This window comes from Apteryx mantelli, chromosome 9 (assembly GCF_036417845.1).
Source record: "Apteryx mantelli isolate bAptMan1 chromosome 9, bAptMan1.hap1, whole genome shotgun sequence".
Classification (NCBI taxonomy): Eukaryota; Metazoa; Chordata; class Aves; order Apterygiformes; family Apterygidae; genus Apteryx; species Apteryx mantelli.
The window spans coordinates 13,564,493-13,584,708 of NC_089986.1; the positions used below are offsets into that span (position 1 = coordinate 13,564,493).

The window sequence follows — 20,216 nt, forward strand, 5'->3', positions numbered from 1 at the left end:
GCCCAAATTTCCCAAGTAACTTGTACGTTTGGGCCTATAGAACTTGTGCAAAATGTGTGTGATAAAAGCTTCCTGTGTTTGCATGCGAGAACAAATGTGCATATGAATGAGGTTCCTGGATCAATCCAGTGAAGACTGGATGCATTTCAAAGATTTCAGAGTCTAGCAAGGCGTGCTTTTCTGTGGGGGAGCTGTGAAGGTTAGTCTCGGTCTGTGCTCACCTCCGTGTTTTACAACACTGTTTCATTTATGGTCTCCGCCAGCTTTGCTGCTCTGCCTGCTCCTGCCAGCAATTGCACCTCCTACTCTTTTGCCGGGCTCGGCAGACTCTGGAGTCAGGCAAGATCTCTGTGCTGGCTCCAGGAGCTGCTAGCTGCCTTCCCGAGCTACTCCCTAGGCTGTGGACAGAGCTGTGGACAGGACGCCTTGGCTCTCCTTGCGCTTTTGCTACTGTCTTGCTCTGGTGACATCAGGCAACCCTCTCCCTCGTTTTCTGCAACTTAATAAGCACCCATAGTATCATTGCTATCCTGAGCTGTGATACTGAAATGGCACTTGCAAATGTTGGGTAGTTTGGGATTCTTAGCTAGAATTGCACAGTGGCTGTTTTCATGTAGTGGGTAGCTCATCCTTAATACCCAAGAGAAGGGTAAGAGAGAAGCAGGATACAACCTTTAATAAAATGTTTTTGAAGCAGTTCAGTTCCTTTTAAGAACTAATTTTCACTTCCTAAAGTCTCCAGCACTTCAGAATGGTCTAGAGATTTGCAGAAAAGGTCACTTCCAACAGTAACTAATAATAAGAGGTGGAGAGGAAGAGAGACTTCTCTTGATAGCTTGTTCTTAAGACATCTCAATGACTTGTTTGATGAATCAGCGATGAATCTTTGCCTGAGTCCCCTGGCAATTCACTTTACCTGTAAATCATGTTCAGCTCATTGTAACTTTCCTTTCTTGTTTATTGATTTGTTGAACTTTTTTTTTTCCTTAATAAAAAGAAACGAGTTTGTTCTATTTAAACCAAGATGAGGGTGAGTTTTCAACTGGTGAGAACATGACTGCGTGGTTGAAGGGAGGTCACTTCTACAGGGAAATGGCTTGGTAGTAGTTGTCCAAATCAATATATCACAGTGCATGTTCCTTTTAAGGGAATTTTCCCTTGAATTGTCATGCAGTCCCAAGGCACTAAAAAGAAACTTGCACAAACCCAGCCAAAACTCAGCCTCTCAGAAATGCTAGGAACTTATTGGCTCTGGGTCTCTATTGCTGAGCCAGTAGGAGAGAAGGTTGGCATTTGTTTTAGGCAGATCAGGCCAAACCATTCTCTGATTCGTTTGTGTTTGTGCACAAAGTCTTGTTTTGTTTTGTTTTTCTAGAATGGCAGCTGTATATAGAATAAGATGCGAGAAAAGATTAAATAAGTTCCTTTCAGAAAAGCTTATCAGAGATTTGCCCCCCAAAATAATGATAATTTCATTCATTGTTTCCTCAGAAAACTATTCCTTTCAGCCAAGGTGAATTGTTGATGTATTTTTAGGATTAAGTAGCTGTTTCCAGTATGTCAGTAAATATTTTGCAAGTCTCCAGATCCTGCCAAGAGGAGAAGCAAGTATTTAGCACTGGAAATGTGCAGATCACTTGCTCAAGCCTCTTCCTTAAAGGATTTCTGAACTTCTTATTCTTTGGTATTTCAGGAGCAAGTGAAAGACTTCAGTCTGTGTTGAGGCTATATTGAACAATGCTGTAATAAATGGCCATAACTACTTCCAAAGTGGTGACAGTATAAACTAAGGACACAGCAGGTGGATGGGAGGAATGAGGAGCAAAGGAGAGAAGATGAGAATAGCTGTTCCTTCAGTGTTTCAGCAAAGCTGGTGATAGGCAAAACCTTCTTTCTGAAGTCTGACCTTTCACTACCAATATTAAATAGTAATACTTTGCTTTCTTCCATGCTGTTCCTAATAGTGTTTGAATATCACTGTGCCTGTTGGACAGGGAAAAGCCGAGCTGGGGAGAGGAAAAGCGATTTACCCTAGACTCCATGTGAAGATAGTAGTTGAAGCAGGGGCAGAATCCTGATCCCTCAATTCTGTGGATGATAAGAAATTAATTTGTAGTTCCCAGGCAGGTTCAGATACTTTAATCCTCTCTCTCTGCCATTTTCTTTAACCTTTTGAATCAGAAGCTGGTGAGTACCACCATACATGGGTTTGATTTCCATCCTTTTACAGCCAGTCGAATCTAAATACAGCTCTGCATGTATCTGGTATTCAGATGCTCAGACCATGTAATGCCATTTTGAATTGTATGAATCAAAATTAAATGAACTTCCGCTTTCCAGGAGAGTGGTCCAGTTCCCACAGAAGGATCCTGCCTTCCTAAATCTTGCTCAGTTTGTTTGGTGATGTTCTTCCCTCCTTCATGATCTACACCATGCTGTAATGTTGAGTACCTATCTAGAGATGACTGCACTTCAGCGGCTGTGAAATGATGCCTACCTCTGTGAGCTTGTGAACCACTTTGGGATCCTCTGGGATGGAAAGCATTGTTGTTTGTTTGTCTGAGCCGGCAGTTTTGCTGTACCTTACTTCTGTTGCTTCTGTTAGATGTGTTGTTTTTCAATATATCTGCAGATAAGGCTCATGTGAAATGGGCTTCTGCTTTCTTTCCTCACCAGAGGAATGATTCATATTCAAATTGAAATGTTGCATTGCTCTAAGCCAGCCTCCTCCCCATGTGCTAATGGGAGGAGAGGGAGATGCAGGCATGGACCAAACAGGATTATTTTTCTCCTCCTGCATTTAGAAATTTTCCAAATGGCTTTTTGGGAAGGCATGGGAACTTAACTGCCTCATATGAGAGAATCCTGGTCTTATGTATTTTAAGAACACAAGTTTAGCCTGAATCTAATCACTTGGCTGTTTAGGCTGTCAAAGCCATATGCTACCAACAGTATTGTCCAGAAATAGGAGAATTTACAGTTCCTTTCAAGTTTTTTTGTAATCCTTGTTTATGTGGCCCTGTATTTGCTCTTTATTCATAACAGTATTTTTTAAGAAAGTTGCTTGCGCTGTGCCTTGTGGCAGTGAGCTCTACAAGCATTTTCTGTGGGCACAGCCATGGCCATCAGCTTGTGATCTCCATGCCACGTGGCACTTTCTTCAAAGCAGTTGACTGTCACTCGCAGGAGTAGTGTGCATGGTCTCGCATACATTTCTGATATTGTTGGAAACTGATGCTGGCTAATCCCATCCATAGTTGTTCAAAGCTCTTTACCACAGGTGCTCTGACACAGAAAGAGCAGATGCTGAAATTCCAGCTGTGGATTCACGTAAGCATCTCTTTATGTTACAGCCGCTGCTGGTCCTGCCAGAGGACAGGGTGCTTTGGAGCTGTGTTGCTCTGTCACCTGCAGTTGAAAGTGAATGTCTTCTGAGGTCTAGTGGAGTCTACGACCTGTCCCATAAACACCCAAACTGTGGGATGATAAAGTGTTTCATGGGAACCTATAAAATTAGGGTGAAACGTGTTTTGACACTTGACAGAGACAGAAATAAGAGTTGAGTTTCCTCGCCTTAAAGTGACCTTAACTAACAAAGCCTCCTCAAGAGGAGATTTGCCATGTTTTACCCTTACAACTCAGTATATTTGCTTCCTTGGTTCTTCCAAGTTGGGCTTGGCCATGTGGAATGATCCTTGGCCACTTGGTCTTTTCATTCCCAGAGACTTTGTGAAACTGGTTGAATATTCCTAAGGTGCTCTGAGGCTTTTACATATATGTAATACAAGAAGAGGCATTGGCATTTTTAAAGTAGCACATAGCTGTTAAGTCTTGGAAGATCCGTTGACTTTAATGGAAAATCTGTGGCCATTTCCTTTGTGTTGCTTTGACAGTTCAATTACACTAACAGGGCTGAGGAATCATTGTGAAGATCAAAAAGTTCTGCATTTTGGATGGTGTAAAATTAGAATTTATATATAAGTGTTTCCAAGGAGAAGGAAAGAAAAGAGCCATCAACAGGTCTTCGTAGCTGATTATAGGTTTGTTCATCACTAGAGAGCTGATGACAACTGTGAGATTTTGGTCGAATGTCACCCAAGTACTTTCAGATTTAAGTTGCTGTGAGACCTTTTGAACTGGAATCATTTGCATTTAGCGTGGGCTTGGCAGAAATCGTCATTGCAGCTGTTTGCATAGAAGTCCAGTTGTGCCATGAGGAAAACTGTTTTAAATTTGGTCTTGAGGTGGTGTCTGTGCAGTGACTGCTCTTACAGCAACTGATCTCCCTGATTGTGCACTAATGAGTCTAAAAGAGGGAGCGTAGATACCTGTCTCCTGTACTCAGCTTCTGTCCGCCGTAGGCTATGGTCTTTAACACATTATCATCATAGCCACACTTTTTTTAGGCAGTTGTCAGCATTTTAGAAATGGAGAGCTAGGCTGCAAGAGAGGATGGCTCTCTTCTCCCAAGCTTGTGAGATAAAGGCCGAGCAGGGACTCTTGAAGCTTTCTACTGTCTCGGCTGCTGAACTGTTATGCAGTGTTCTGCACCGGCTGCTCTCTCTGTGGAGAAGGGTTAACAATCAGAAGTGATAATGTAATAAATCTCATGCTTATCTTCATGCCTTACTCTGTGGTGCTTTATTTGCTTGATTTGCTTTCTACTACTCTTTGCAAGCATGCTTTCATCCTTTTCTGTCCCTCCTTAACTGGGTTTCCTCTTGGGATCTATTTTCTCAGCGACCAAACAAAGAGACACATTTCAGACAGTGCTTCATCGTGGCTGTCCTCATCTAGTCCCTGTTTGCTTCTCTGGGGTTTTTAGCTGCATTACTTGTGTGAACCTAGGCCCATAGAAGTGCTTGGTCCAAGAGGTGCAGCCATTGTTCTGCTCTTCACAGACTCCTTTGCTCAGATGAGGCAGTTTCCACCAGTGTTGATTATGGTCACTCTGCTGCAAAGAGCAACCTGTTATAGACTCAAAGGACCTGACTGGGATCAACTGCCCAGTTGACATGGTGAATTATGTCCAACTGTTTGCTAAATAAAGGAATTAATAAGGAACAGAGGGTACCTGCCCATCCCCATAACCTGTGTTCCTGCTAGGAGGTTGGGCAAGGTCTTGTCTCCTGCCTCTCCGAGGAGCCTGGGATCTTGTGAGTGGGTGGCGTGGGAACTGGGGGACAATCGAGGATCGTGCAGGGATGCAGAGTTGCTGCCTGGGGCAGAAAAATAAATGTATAGTTCTTGGCCGTAGAACGAAGAAAGCAAGACGCTGTGGACTTGTTGCAACCCGTGCAGTCTGTGAATGTTTTCTTCTTGTCAGATGCTGCTGTCACATAAGTAATTTTATTGCCAAAGGGAAGGGAATGAAATAATGAAGCGGGAGAGGGGGCTACTTACAGAAGGGCTGTGTGTTCTGAAAATTCTGCACCAAGCACACAGTTCTTCACTTTCTGTCCCTTGCAGTGTTTATTTATCTTTATGTTTTTTGGGGGGAGAAAGGGGTGGTGGTGCAGGGGGTACGTCTGTCTAGTCCAGGAGAATGCTCATTTTCAGATGATAAGGCATCATGCATACAATGCCTGAAATTAGCCCTTAAAATAGCACACTCAACATCTTAGTAATGTATTGAATACACCTTGATAAGAAACAGTCTGATTGAAGTATTGAGTTTATTGTAGTGGATCTGCTGTGACTCATCAGAAAATTGAACATCTTGAGACAAAATTCACCCCCCTCTTCAGCCTTTTTGGAAGAGACAGGAATTAGCCTTAGACGGGAAGTAATTAATTGTTCTGCAGTCGTCATAAATAGGTACCAAACAACAACCTTGTATTGAAGTATTTATATCCTAATCCTTCCTTGTGAGCCCAGCTATCAAGAGTCTCCATCAGACAGAGACAATAAAAAAGAAAGTTCTCTGGAATGAACAGCACTTCCACCTACATGCATTTAAGTGAGACAGGATGAAGGTGAGCTGGTAGGCTGCATGCTGTAATAAGCCATTTACTAGGATAATGGCTGCAGGCTACAAATGCTGTTTCTACTTAGTCTGTCTATTCAGTGCAAACATTAAAAAAAAAAAAGAAAAAAAAAAGCTCTACTTCAGTACAGTCTGTAATACTCTTAATCACCAGTGTACTTCATGAATATTAACTCAGCGAATGTCGCAACGCCCTGTAGAAGCAGATGGCAAGTATGCACAGCCCATTTCGCTAGCCTGAGAAACTGAGGCAGTGGAAAGGACTTCAGTTGTCTGAGGCCTCTGGTTTTAGCCTGGGACAAAATCCTGAGAAACAGTCTGGTTTGCCAGTGAGCAGGTGGAGCCATCCTTGAATCTTTGGTCAGCACGTGGGAATTCTGCCTTTCAGGGACTAATCTCAGAAACTCAGGGTTTCCTTTAAAAAGATTTGCTGCCTGCTGTTGCAGACAACGCTGTCCTGCACGCTGGAGTCGCAGAAGGCCCGTGGATGCATCTGTCAGGGATGGATTGTGAGGATGAGAATATGTACAGGAATACCTCTCCAGTTTACTGGGAAACCATAGTGTGTCTTCCTTTGGGGTATTGCTGGAAACACAGATGTTGGGAAAAGGAGCAAGAAAATGAAGACAATCAAATACCTGTTTAAAAACAACACCCTGAGAAAGGGAGCTTGATGGCTTTGTGTTCATCTGCAGTGAAGTCATGGCAACAGAGCGCTCATTTAGCAAAATTAACTGTTTCTCCATCTAAAAAAAATCAAATGAAAATGATGCAAGGGAACATCCTTTTATCTCAACCAAATGAGTCCATTTGTGCCAAAGCAAAGGAGTCATCCTGGGAAGTTTGCTCCGGAGAGCTCGTACTTCATTAAAACAGAACATAATAGTTGTCCCAAAGCCATAGCTGTAAGAGCCTGCTGCCTTAGGTGAGCACTTTCAGTAACAGGAAAACCAAAGTTAGGTTCCTGCATCTGTATGACATTGAAATGTGCACTTTGGAGTGTGATTTCAAGTGCCTGGTTGTTTGAGATTCCAGCTCAGTTTAAGCTCTGGATGCAGCTTTCAGAAACGCTGTAATTTCCTTGAAGTTCTTTATGGGAAATACTTAATTTCAAAAGTATTTAGGCACCTAGATGTGCAACAGGGATGCTTGCTTCACTTGAGGTGTACCAAAATACTTGTAAAAAACAGCTGCCTTTAGGTGTCTTTGATTTTAATTGAGACATAGGCTTCCTTGTGCATAAGTCTCTTTTTTGACTCCTAACTTTAGTAGTATTTGAAATAATTCTCACACGAACCCAGGAAATGACACTTCTCTGTTACTTTTGTTTTGATGTTCACTGCCCAACTCCATGCACAGAATGCTCTGTAAAAGAGTACATTAATGGTGAACCACACAGTGACTGTACTGATAGGCATGAAAGCTCATTTTATGTCACAGAAAACCTCGTATTTCGAATTCAAAAATTTCTTTATTTTGAAAAGAAGAAAAAAAAAAAGGTGGTGCAAGCTCCGGTGAAAATATCGCAAACTCAAAAATGTTGCTTGAGAGGCCTGGTAGGTGGTGCTTTTCTTGAACAGTGTTTTCCAACCAAATCAAACTTTTTTTTGTGGACCTCCTGGAGATGTTTTTAGACAATGCCTTATGGCTTCTGCAAAAGCTTCTGACAGTGGATGTACAGAGCTCTTATCTGTGTGAAAGTGTGAAGCATTTAGGGGAGATTTTTAAAGATGATTGGACTTTGAGATAGTTTCTGTCAAAAACGTCGGGAAAGCTCCAGACTAATTGGAAACCTGATCATTCATTGATACTAAAGCTGATCAGGTGAACGTCAATTGTTTTCCATTGCCTCTCATATCTGGATAAAATTTGTGCCTTTTCCTGACAGTTAAACTTCAGTTTAATGAAAGACAAGTGAGAACAGAGTGTAGTTGGATGAGTTTTGTTCAGAGAAGGAAAGCCCGCATTTTACGATCATTTTATACATAAGAAAACATCCCAGATGTTGTTGTGGAGGTCTTCCAATGTAAAAAGTCAATGCTTGAGGTTTTGTCTGGAAAAACATCCCTTTCAGTAGGAACCCCATGTGCATGGTGGTGCTCTTCATGCTGCCAGATAGTGCTTGTTAAACTGGGCGCTGCGGTGGATCAGGGCTGTGATGTATCCCACCCCAACCCCTGCCAGATCTTCCCCCTTTTGGTGAATGGAGTGTGTAATCAGGATCCAGCATCAACTGCTGGGGTTGCACGTGTTATTCTGGATACCTCCTCCTCTCTTTCTTTGGTGCAAGCTTTTTGAAGCGCTTAGATTCTGATATTCATGTTTTTAAGTTCAGGCAGGGATGGTGGAAGCTGTTGTGAGGGGTGAGGGCATGGTGTCTAGTGCATGGTAGCCTGTGATTTCTGGAGGCTGGTCCTCCCCAGCCCTCTGCTTTCCTCAAGGCTCTGCGATGTCATTCGCAGTGGACACTGGCTGTTTCTTTCTGCTCCTTTCTCTTCTCCCCAACCGGATGTAGCCCTTGTTTTAGGTGTTAACAGTTTTAGAGCAGAAAGGCCAGGCTGTAGCAACCTTCTGCCAGAGCAGTGTCTGTGGCCTATGAAATAGCAGCCTGAAGGGAGGAGAACAAGTGGGAAAGGGCGGGAATGCAAATCCAAGGGGCTTGCAAGTGCAATTTTGTCAAAGGCTTTTAAGGAGCAACAATTCACATTACAGGTAAAAGGATGAGATCCTTAAACAAGAGCACTGAAAAGTTAGGGAGCTTCAGTGCAATTTTTGGCCCGGGGCTGGGAGCCCCTTGGGTTGTCCCAGCATGCATGGGATGCATAAGTGCAGAGGAAGAAGCCTGCCTGCCTCTTGCCGACCGACTGGAAAGATGCAGCCCACGATGTCTGTTGTGTCTGAGATCTCTATAAAGTCTCTCACATCCTTCCTCAAGTTTAGTTTTCCAGTGGAGACTGTCGCAGTAATGAGAATGTCTCCCATCTGCTCCTCACATGGCTTGGCACATTTAGCTAGAATATATATATTTTTATTATGGAGTTAGCCAGTGGTAACCATGACGATTAGACTTATCACGCAGCATTTTTTTCCCTCCTTGAGTCAGTTTGAAATGCTGACAATTAAATAGATACAGTACACTTTAGAGATCCATCAGTCTCTTTGTTGTCTTGACAACCAGAGTATATTTAGAAATGTAACAAGTACATGCAGTTCAATTGCACTTTTGCTAAAACATAGTTTTGTAGCTTGAGAATTTAATCTGTTGTTTGTAGATCCAGGTGCTTCTCTGAGCTGTGCCTGACTTTCTTTTTGGTCTCTCTGGGATGCTACTGCTTAGCAGTAGGGAGACTTGGATAGTGGAGAGGGGGATCTCATCAGACAGAGAACAAATCTGCCCACTGCTGTGGTCAGGAGCAGCTCTCCTGTCCTGGTGGAGAAGCTGTGCAGAACAGTGGCTCAGGTGAAAGTCTGGGTGCTGGGAGCCCTTGGGTACCCATGGCTCAGCTATTGTTTCACAGTGCAAGAGGAAAGTGAGTTTGGCAAGATGTGGCTGTGATGTGCCTCTGGTTCTTCCCAGCCTCTCTCTTCTGTTTCAGGAGCAGGATGACAGTTGTCCCAGAGCTGCTGTTCTTGCAGCTCTATCTCAGCAAACCTTGCTGGGGAGCAATAGGCTGTATGTCCAAGCACCATCGCCCTGCTGATTTCAGTGGGGACATGCAGGCAGGGCAGAACAGGAGCAACTTCTCCAGCATATCCCCACAGACTGCCTTCAAAGCTAGGGAGCTGCAGCTTTTTCAAGATCTGGGAGGCAGAAGGATCAAGAGCGTGCTCTTCCTCGCTATCTGTCGTCAAGCCATGGAGCTCTGTGTGAAGGCAAGGGGCGATTTTTGTCCTGAGCTGGTGTTGTTGCCTTGCCCTTCTAGATGAGCTGTTCTCGTGATTCAGTATCACAAGAATAAATCCTGATGGGCAACGTTGCCTCTGGCACCTGAGCTACTTGAGTTTGGGTTGTAACTGTGAGCTTTTATCGCTATCTGCCAGTGAAGTAATAGTAGAGACTTTCTCTGCAGTCCCTTGTTTTGTTTCGTCTTTGATTTGCTGGGGGAGGGTGTTGTTTGTTTGTTTTTAACAAAATATTGCTACTAATACATATTTTTTGTTTGGTCCCTTCCCATTTGACTGGCAAAATTGGGCCCATCCCCTCCCTCGTTTTGCTGGAATAGCACATTGATTAGATGAGTGGAGCCATGGATTTTTAACACAGCATCCAGCACTGACACAGCAAAAGAGAATATGATGGAGTGCACCCAAGGGGCTACAAATGTCCCTGTTGTCCTGCACCCCTGTGCGCATGCACACACCGATGTCCTGTGTAGTGTGTGTTGTCTGTTGTGTTACCGGGGTGACTGTGCTGCCTTCTGCCCCTTCCTGCTCTCTTCAGTGTGCATGGACGGGAAGGTTGAGCCTGCAGAGAGCCGTGGTCGGCGCAGGCTGGGGTGACCAGGCGGCACAGTGCGAGTGCAAGCAGCAATGCCTCTACACACGGTGACGAGACAGCCCAGAAAGAGCAGTCAGGAGCCGAGGTTCCCAGTCTGTTGCAGTCACCCTCTGGCAGAGCAGCCTGATTGCTGCAAAACACGGGCTGGTGTGAGATTGCCCTTGTTACACTCTTAGCACAGGACCCGACAGTGCTGCCTCCTTGCTTAAAGTGCTGACTTGCAAAGCTGTCTCTGAAGCAAAAGATAACCAAATGCAAGGCGTTCAGAGTATTTCTCTGGCATGAGTGATAAATAAGTGAAATTAAAAGCAGATGAGGAAACGGCTCAAACAGTCACCAACGCTACTTCATCTGACTGAAATGGGAATGTGTGCGAGATGCCAGGGGTTCTCACGCTGGTCATGGTTGCCCTTCTCAAAGGCTCACAGGTCAAGGAGCTGTTGAGAATGGCTTCTTTCCAGCGAGGTGAAGGTGGCCCTTTTTAATCAGCACCTGAACTCTGGGGCAGGGCTTCGGATGCTCGCATTTGAGGTGCCTGCTAGGGAATGCAGCATGCTTTAAATATTTTAGGTTGCCTGTGAAGAGGCTGATTAAAAGGTGACCAGAGCTGCAAATTTATTTTTCTTTAAGGCTGAGGAGGCGGCTGCTTTAGCACCCATGAGAGCTGGGTTCCTTTGCGAGTTCTGCTCTAGGTTTACTGTGTAACGTTGAGCAAGACCCCCTCTGTCTGAGGCTTGGTTCATAGTTGATGTTTGGCAGTGTAATTTGGGCAGGGCAACTAAAAAAACCCAAGACTCTTCTTCATCAACAAAGCTGTGTAGCAGTAGCAACAACAGTCTGAACGTGAGCTCAGTTACAGCCATTGGGGAGGCCTTTTGCCCAAGGGAACTGATTTGTTCTGGTGAACTGACTTAACCGAAAAAGAGCTTTGGCTTAGGGTAAGGACCTAGTGATGGCCAGGAGTATTCAGCCCTTTGAATAATGGTTTATAAAAGGCATTGGTAGCACCTCTGTGCTGCAGAGGAGTGTGGTCAGCATGAGCTCACTTATTGCCGGTGACAGCCAAGGAAAGCCGAAAACAGTTTTATCTCTACTCCAACTTTGTTTGTAAACTGTTAATGCGCCATTTTTTTTTAAGTGTGTAATAGCTGCTGGGGTTTATTCTTAAAATACAACCACCAAAACCCAAAGATGCTAATGAATCTTCAAGAGTGCTTTAAACAAGTTATCAAAATCAATCTGACAAAGATAATGGTCTTCTATTAGAAGATATTTAGCTGGAGGTTGGATGAGCTGTAATGTTTATGAGCCTGTAGATCTGTAACTAGACAAATTCAGAATAACTCCATCAGTTTCAGTGGAGCTGTATCTATTTATTACAGCTGAGACTTAGGCAGTGCTTTAGATGCAAATTGCAACCGCTCTGAAGTAAGTGGGGTTTTGATTTAATTCCTGGAAGCAGTAGTGTCAGCAAAGTAGTGAAGAGCTGGGACCCACATACCCCGAAGTCTGTAACTTTGGTTTAGCTGTCTTTCCGCGCTGTCAAGATTAGATTGCCTTGATTGGGGCTAGTAATTAAACTGCACCTTCTCCCAAGGAACTCCCAAAGGCAGGCAGAGAGAGAGTGGAAGTGCAGTCTGTGCAGATTATGTGTGTGTTTTGCAGAAAGTGCCGGTAGTTGTGTTCTTCTCTTTTTCGGCTACTCGTAGTTGCGCTGTAGACCTGCAGCTTCTGCTTTCCAGCCCTGAAAAGGAAAAGCTGCTAGTGCTTAGTTGTCAGCCTGTAAGGCAGAGAGGGCTGGGATCTCCTTTCCCCGAACACGTTCATGTCCATCCAACGCTCAGGAGACATGGGCTACTGCTCACTGCCCCCACTGTGTGTGGTGTAAGTAATTCACCATGCATTCATTTCTGGTCACATTTAAAACAAGCTTGAGGCATAGGTTAGTGTAAGCTATTTGAAGTCTTCAGTCTGAAAGCAACATCAAACAAGGAGCAGAAAATGTATCACGCTCAGAAAAATCAGTGGGATTTGTTTCCCCCTTTAAAAACTAACAATAAAAAAAAATAAATTCCAAACTGGAAGCATTTGCTGCCTCTTTTGTGGTCAGGACACCTGTCTGCCTCTTTAGTGTTACTTGATATGGGCTTACAAAGCTTACAAAAATGTTAACATGGATTTTTTTTCATGGCAAGTATGAAAGGAATATCCAGCTCCAGTGAAGGCAGGTCCTTAGCAAGTTTCTCTGCGTGTCTAGTGCTCTTGTCCGGATCTGAAGCAGCTGCTGCGGTTCTCCTTCCCGTCTCTCTCCTTCTTCTGCTGCAGCCAGGGAGAGCAAAGCTGTGACCCTGCCTGTCCCCATTCTCCAGAGCAAGACGGTGGCTGTTGGGTCAATGGGTTTTAGCCTGGCTTCTTAAAGAAATGTGTGTGGCTGGCTGTGTCTCTCCTCTTTCCCTTTCAGATTTTTAACTAATTGGTTCATCTCAGCCACACTTGTTAAAGGATAGCTAAGTTTTAGGAAAGCAAGAGTGAGCATGCAGATAGATGGAATTGGAAGTAACCTTGATTTGCACCTCTCATTCTTGCGTAGTTGGGAATGTGGCAGGCCAGGAGACCTGGAGAAGACAGGCAGTGATTGTTGCAGGAATTGAACCTTTCATTAATATCACTAGTATTTTATACTTGCTTATTTCTTCTCCAGGGTGGAGATGAAAGTGAATGTAAAACATTAGAGCTAGGCTCAGATATCAGTAAGGGAGAAGTGTGAAAGGCTGCTGCTTAAAAGCAGCCCATGGTAATGTAGGGCCTCATGTTTTCCTTTTAGCTAGACCTCTTTGAAGGCACAGAGACATCCAGAAGGAAATGAGGCCTGGAGGTGGAGGTAGAGTTTAGACTGTCTGGACGTGTCACTTATTTTTTCCGCAGTGGACGTGTGTTTAAAGCATCTAATCTCAGCTTTATTTCTTCTTGGTGTTTGCATGGCAAAACTGACACCAGGCGAGTGACTCACCGGCAGCCTGAGCGGAGAAGGAAGTGGCCTCCTCCAGCTCGGGAAGAAGCGGCCCTTTAAGCCTGAGAGGCAGAAGGGTGTCTGGTCAGGGTCTGAAAGGGACTTTGTTACCTAGAGCCGTTACGTCAGTGCCTTTCACCAGCTCTAAATTGATTTAAAGCAAGTAGCTTCTAGCTTCTCTCTCAAATAAACCTCAGTTACTCTGATGCCTGCTCAGATTTAATCTCTCCTGGGAATGTGTGAAAAGCCCTTATATGGATCAAAATAGGGAAAGACTGACACATGAGTTGTGTCGGAGGGGAAAAAAGCCATGATCTCTAGGGGAGGGTAGCTGTCTTATAGGCCCCTTTGGGGTTGTTTTCTTTGCAAGGTGACATAGCCAACTTGATTTACTTTCTGCTTTTGCTATGAGCAAAATTTGATTCACACCTTTCTGTTTCCACCCACAGAGATCCCTTAGCAGATCCTGTCTGCGTATCTCGCCCTGCCCCTGGAGGGACTGCCTTGCTCCCAGGTGAGGAGGGAATTTGCTCTTGGGGCTTTTGCACCCTGCTGAGTCTGGATACAGCGTGAAGACTCTGGGACTATGTTTGCCATGTGCGATTTGGTCATTCAGCCAAGATGTACAGTCATTTTTCCAGGGTCCGGGGTAGTGGAGGCCCGGGTACACCAGGAAGCAGGAGACTAGGTGTTTTTACCATTTTTGGGTCCAAACTGGGTCATGAAGCAACAAAATTGCTGGCCCTTGTGGGAATGGGGGTATTGCATGGAAACTGCCAAGTGGTGCCATGCAGACCTAGGTTGGTCTAGCTGGCCATATTAGTTTGACTTCTTTTTGAACGAGACTTTCCTGTTTGTGGATCTGAATTTGCTTTCCATCTGTGGTGCTCTGCAGACTGAATACTCTCCCTGCTGATGATGGAGAGCTGACTATGTTATTAGCTTAAATCTAACTGTGCTTCAAAAGCAGGAAAGTATATAAGTGTATTTAGAATAACCTGAATAGAAATATATGTGAGGAGCAAGCTAATTCATTCTTCAAAATTGCCAGTTCCATCAAATTCACTGGAGACACTTAACCATGACTTAAAGATCAGCCTGAAAAAACACCCTGAACCTCTGTAGGGGCCCTTTGCTGATTTATGTGTAGGACTAGATTGTGTTTCCTGTCCTCCCCATGATATGGTCATTAAATTCCAGTGAGGTTGAGCCTTCAGGTAAGGTTGCTAAAAAGGGAGCAGTGTCAGGCTAGTAGATCTGTCCTCAAGCCTTAATCAGTTGCGACATCACAGGAGGCAAAAGAGATGTTAGAGGTGCTACAAAGTCATGGTAATTGGGTGAAGAAAGCAGGGAATAGCCCCTTTGAGAAGCAGATAATGAATAAGCAGAGATCGCTGGTAGCTTTGGCCTCACAATCCCTTTTCATTTTGAGTGAGCATGTCTTGCCAGTACTTGACAGGGATGGGAAGAAAAGGGAGAGTGTGGTCTATAAATGCTCAATGTCCAGGATGTTCCCTACAAGAGGAGGAAGAAAAATGTTTTAAGAAGGTGCAGTGGCTCTGGAGAGTCTCTGCTGCAGTGATGTTTTGGCAAGTCCAGTGGCAGCACCAAAAGCCATATGTGGTGTGAGCATGGGGAGCTATATTGCCAGCCAGCATGGGTTCAGAGTGATCTATTTCTGAGCTGTACGGTGTGTATTGGATTTGTTCTTCCTTGTGTACAGCATTGGCCATCGTGCTCTGGTTTGTTGTGGGCTTATTTTCACATCAGTTAGAGGCTGTTGCAAGACACAGGCCACTAGATCCAGCCAGCTTGATGGTTTGGGCTGGTGGAGATACTCATTTGCCTTGATGTTACATGACTCAAGAAATGCAAGCTGCCTGTATCTTTGCTCACCAGGACTGGCTCTCCTGGGTGAGGACATGTAGTAGAGTGTTTTGAAACTTTTCTGGAGGGCCATACATTGGAATACCAATTTCTGCTAACTCTGGAGGCAGCAGGATCTTCTCTTGGAGCAATCTGGTGTAAACCTGCCCAATAACACAGTACAATTCCAGTGCAGAAATTGGGAGTGCTGCTTCTTTGCCCTGTGAGGGTGCTGAATACGAGTGCACTGTCATTCTGCCCTTTCAGTAGGGCAGTGCACATGCCTCCTTTCTCTCTTTACCTCTCCTCTCTTTTTTTTTTTTTCTTTTTTTCTGTGTCTTGTAAATTATGGCTAGCTGGAGATGAGATTTCAGCATCCTGTTTACTGCAAACAGTTGGGAACATTAATAAATGGTGAAAGAGAAAGACTGACAAGGGATTAATAAACAGAGGACAGGAGATTAATAGCAAGACAATAGAATTTGCTTCAAGGCCTGGTCTTCCCGATTGCCATTAATTGAGAATTAATGGCAGTAGTTCTGTTAGTTTCACTCTTTCCGTGCCAGGCTTTCCTGGCTAAGTCTAATAAATGTTGTAAATATGAAATCTAGGGAGAAGTCCACTCTCACAGACTATTGGTCAAATGAGAAGGTATTCATTTTGCTTTCTATTAAAAACTTAAGCAACAGCATCAATATATTTGTGAATTGTGAGGTCAGATGTTCAGGTGCTTACAGCTCCTCAAGAAAAAAAACATATCATAAAATGCATCTTGCCAAGCAAGCTGTCTCCGACAAATTGTTACTCAGTGCCCTGTGCGAGAGATTGATTTCTGTTCTCTTGACTGGGTTTTCAGCTTTGTTCCTGTGGAAAATTGGGCTCTTGACCTATTGCATCTGGCCTCTAATTAGGCTTTGCGGGAGATTAGATCATTGTAAGAAACCCCTAACTTTGCTAAGCATATTCCTTGTTAAATTTGTTCCAGAACTGTAGAACTGCATCACAGAAAGTTTTTATTCTGGTAGAAAGACACATGCTGTTCTGGGTGTCCTATATAGAAGGTCAGTCTCAAACTTGTACCTTAAAGAAGGTTGAAATTGTAGAGTCAAGCACTGCAGTAGTCCTTTGGCATCTGCCCTCACGTATCTTGATAATCTTTGAGAACATGACCCCGAGCTCTTCTCTCCATGCCTAGGATTATATCAATATGCAGGTATGTGTATGGCCATTCTGGGGAGGAAGCAGCTGTGTCCCCATAATGGTGAGTGTGATGAAAACAGGGCTAAAATCAGACCTTTGTGCTGCAATGGCTGATTTTCTTTTCCAAGGAAGAAAGGCTCTGCACTGTTTCAGTGTCTCTGTAATAAAGCTGTTCCCATCTTCTCTGCTCTTGCATTTGGGGCCCTTGGCTTTTCCGAAGTTAATTGATTTGTCCATATTATGATTCTCTCTTTAATTTTATTTGTGTAAAGAAGAACATGCACTAATCTTTCTCCAGAGAAGTGTTTCACGCTGCTCCGCTTTGAACGTTGGCCCCAGGTCTGCTGCATTTCTTAATGAGTCTCTAACTAAACAGCTACGGTTCCCACACGCTCCAGCCTTGACATGCATACTCATACACCCACGTGTTTGCTCCCAGTTGAACCTGGGAGTTCTGCCCCCCGCACACACACATACATGGATGTGCGTGCACACACACATGCACACACACACACACACACACACACACAATGCCTTGGGATCTGCAGCAGCAATATAAACCTGGTGTATTCCTAGGAAGCCTAGTCCTAATGCATAGGAGGGGGCTCTATACCTGCAGAAACATGTAGGATACCTGATGGATTTGGCATCAAACGAGCTGTCCTGTGAATCAGAAAGGCTGTAACCTCTTTAATGCAGTGCCCCCACCCCCGGCTCATTTAACGTGCTTCTCCGGGAGCCTGAATTCCTGCGGGCTGCGTTACCCAACGGGTGCTGCTCCCTCCTTCAGGACCTGAGCTAGCACTGAATATGCAGACAAACACCAACACTGAATTCCTGTCTGGGATTCCATGCGCTGCCAGATCTCTGATAGCTTGTTTTTAATGAAGATTCCTCCTGCAATTCCTAGAATATCTTGCAGTGCAGAAAATGAGCTGTGTGTGTATTTTGCAGTGGGCTGAATTCTCCCTGCTCTTCGCAGTTTCCCTCTGTGAACGGAGAGGAAAGGGAGGGGGAAGCAGCTGACTGCTTTGTTGTTGTTGTTTTTCTATTTGACTTCTGTGAAATATGCAGCAATCAATCGCTCACAACTAACAAAATGTTTTTGTTTCTCTTTGCAAAAGCATATGGGAGCGGCAGGAAAAGCATATGGGCGTTTTTAGGAAAACATATTGGTGAATGGACAAATTATAGTGGTGCCAATATGTTTTGGATGTCTGGCTAGACCACTACTACTACCACACTTGCTGGCATGCAAACTCATCCACAAGATTTCTAGCATATGAGTGGTATGTAGCTGCTCTTAGGGAAACACAGACGGTGTTGGATCAGACCCATGTTAAAATAGCATTGTGATCCATCTTCAGCGTGCGTGACTGCCTCGCCAAGTCCTGGACCAGGTTCAGTGCTCGTGTTTATGGCGGTATATCCATTCTTTCGGCAGACTGAGCCCAGAGCTCCACTTGCAGCTGGCTGCAAGTAACGGTAATGGTAACCATTTTTCTGTGTAAAACCCTTGACTGCGAGTCCTAATAACAGCTGGACGTCTTGCAAACAGGCTCGGCAGCCTCTGGTTTTCCTGTGCTGCTCTGTCAGCCATCTCTTTGTTCATTGGGGCTTTATTTTTAATTTCTCTATCATGTGTGCTGCTTTTGAGGAAATGTAATGCAATGCAAAACATTTGCATTGCTTCTGGGCCCAGCCCTCTTTTGCCTCAATACTGATGAGTCAGAGAAAGGAACCCGAGAGCTGAGAGAGATGGGGGGGAAATGTATGAAGTGCATTAAGTGGTCTTGACTGGCGGACTGGTTCTAGTGGCTCGCAGCATCCCGACAGCTGGAGTTGCACTCCTGCGGACTCCCCCTAGCAAGGAGAAGTCCTCAATTTAGCTGGGTCCGTGCAGTTGCTTTTCCCTGGCCCTGGCAGTGAGGGAGTGCGGCGTCCCTTGGGGTGGGAGCCTCCGCGGCTGATGCTAGCGCGCGAGCTTCCAGCAGCAACAGTGGCACTGCAGCCCCCGTTCGAATTTCAGCAGGTGTTAGAGGATGATGGAGGCGGTGGAGATGGAGGTTTCTGTGCACAGGCATGCCTGGTGAGAGGCATCTCCTGCCCTTACGAGCTTGCCGTCTAAACAGACAAAACAGAGCTGCAGAGAAAAGATGTAATGCGCTCGGATTGCCGGGGGAGATGGGCAGTAATCAAACTTGGGGTGCAGTTTCATGAACAGCTTTCATGATCAGTCTAAGTTGGGACTGCTGCTAGAAGAGGGGGGTCCAGCTGTCCCTGTGGCCCCAACCCTCATTTCTGCCCATTCAGTCACTTTTGTCTTTTACAGGCACGAGTGATGGGACAAAGGAGGGGGCAGAACATGGTTAGGGACTGAGGGGATAAGCAAGACACACAGTTGCACGGTCATGTGGACATCGCTTTGTTTATCTTGGTTATGACGGTGCTCTCTCAGATATTCTGAGTGGTAATTCAGCACCTTTTAGTGTTCTTCCCCTTATGCCAATTTCTGGATGATTTGCCACTGAGTAATTTTATATTATTTAATGTAGCCACTTTTCTTATAGCTCTTTTGTTCTGAGAGACAATTCCCTATTTTATTATGCAAACAGTACATTAAGATCCTTGTGGGCCGAAGTTCCCAGCAGTGCTAGAGATGACGGCAAAGAAGTAGGTTATTTCAGAAATAATGATTCTCTCCTCTAGAAGCCTTCTTGGAGTTCTGCTTTAACTGCTTTTGATATTATACATGCTTTTTTTAAAAAAAAAATCTAGTACTTCCTAAATGTTGTAGAGCTCAAAAAATGCACTGTATGCCTTGTCACAATATTTAATACAGAGTGCTATTTACAGTAATGAATCAAAATGTCAGTATTTAAAATATGAACTGTCAGAGTGTTCCTACTTTGCAGAAAACTTTGATATGACAGTTTGTTAATCATATGACTATTACATCAAATGTGTCTCAGAGTACTTCTGCTCAACAAAGTCTTTTTTATTTCTTCCCCTCCTTTTCACTGTTAATTCTGGTAGAGTCGTTTGACTGAATGCACTTTGATTAGAGGTCTGAAAAACCTGGAGCTGAATGCTTTTGTTATTGCTCCGTATGTATAGACGGGATGTACCAGTGCTGGTGCTCATACTGATCGCGTTTGCCTGGTCTTGCCAATGGTGCAGCATGGTGACCAGGTTGGACCACCGTTATCCTGTTTCCCCAGCGCTTGCTTGGGCCCAGGAGGCGATGCTGGTGGAAACGAGCCCTGTCCGAGCTGTGCTGGCTGCTCCGACGTACCTCTGTCTTTGTGGCAGCCTGGATAAAACTGTCCAGGAGAAATGAAAGTCTGGCCTGTATAGTAACATTTCCAATCCCTATAGCTTTAGCAAGAAGGAACAAGCAAAACAAAGATTTCAAGATCTGCTTGCGCATCTTTTTGTTTTTTGTGACCTTAATGGGTCACCTGTGTAGGGAAAAGGTTGATATTGCTATTTGGAAGAGGAGGAGGCTGGATATACCAAGTCTCTCTCCCCCGTGGCTTTGGTTACTTTGGACAGTGACCGAGATCAATCAATGTGTTTATGCCCTGAACTCCCCTCTGTGAATTTAGACCAGGAGTACTCCCCTCTTTTGTTTGCTTAGGTACAAATGGGAGTAA

The 20,216-nt window shown here is 44.5% G+C and overlaps 1 protein-coding gene across 8 annotated transcripts in view; it reads left to right on the forward strand.

The window, feature by feature from the left end:
- LPP (LIM domain containing preferred translocation partner in lipoma) overlaps window positions 1-20,216 on the forward strand; it is a 356,904-nt gene that overhangs the window by 102,726 nt on the left and 233,962 nt on the right. For 7 of the 8 annotated variants that reach the window (XM_067301782.1, XM_067301780.1, XM_067301787.1 and 4 more), the window contains one exon: window positions 13,944-14,008. The exons of the other annotated variant lie outside the window; for it this stretch is intronic. The gene's annotated coding sequence lies outside the window, so the exon portion shown is untranslated. The remainder of the gene's footprint in view (window positions 1-13,943; window positions 14,009-20,216) is intronic. 8 annotated transcript variants of the gene reach the window in all.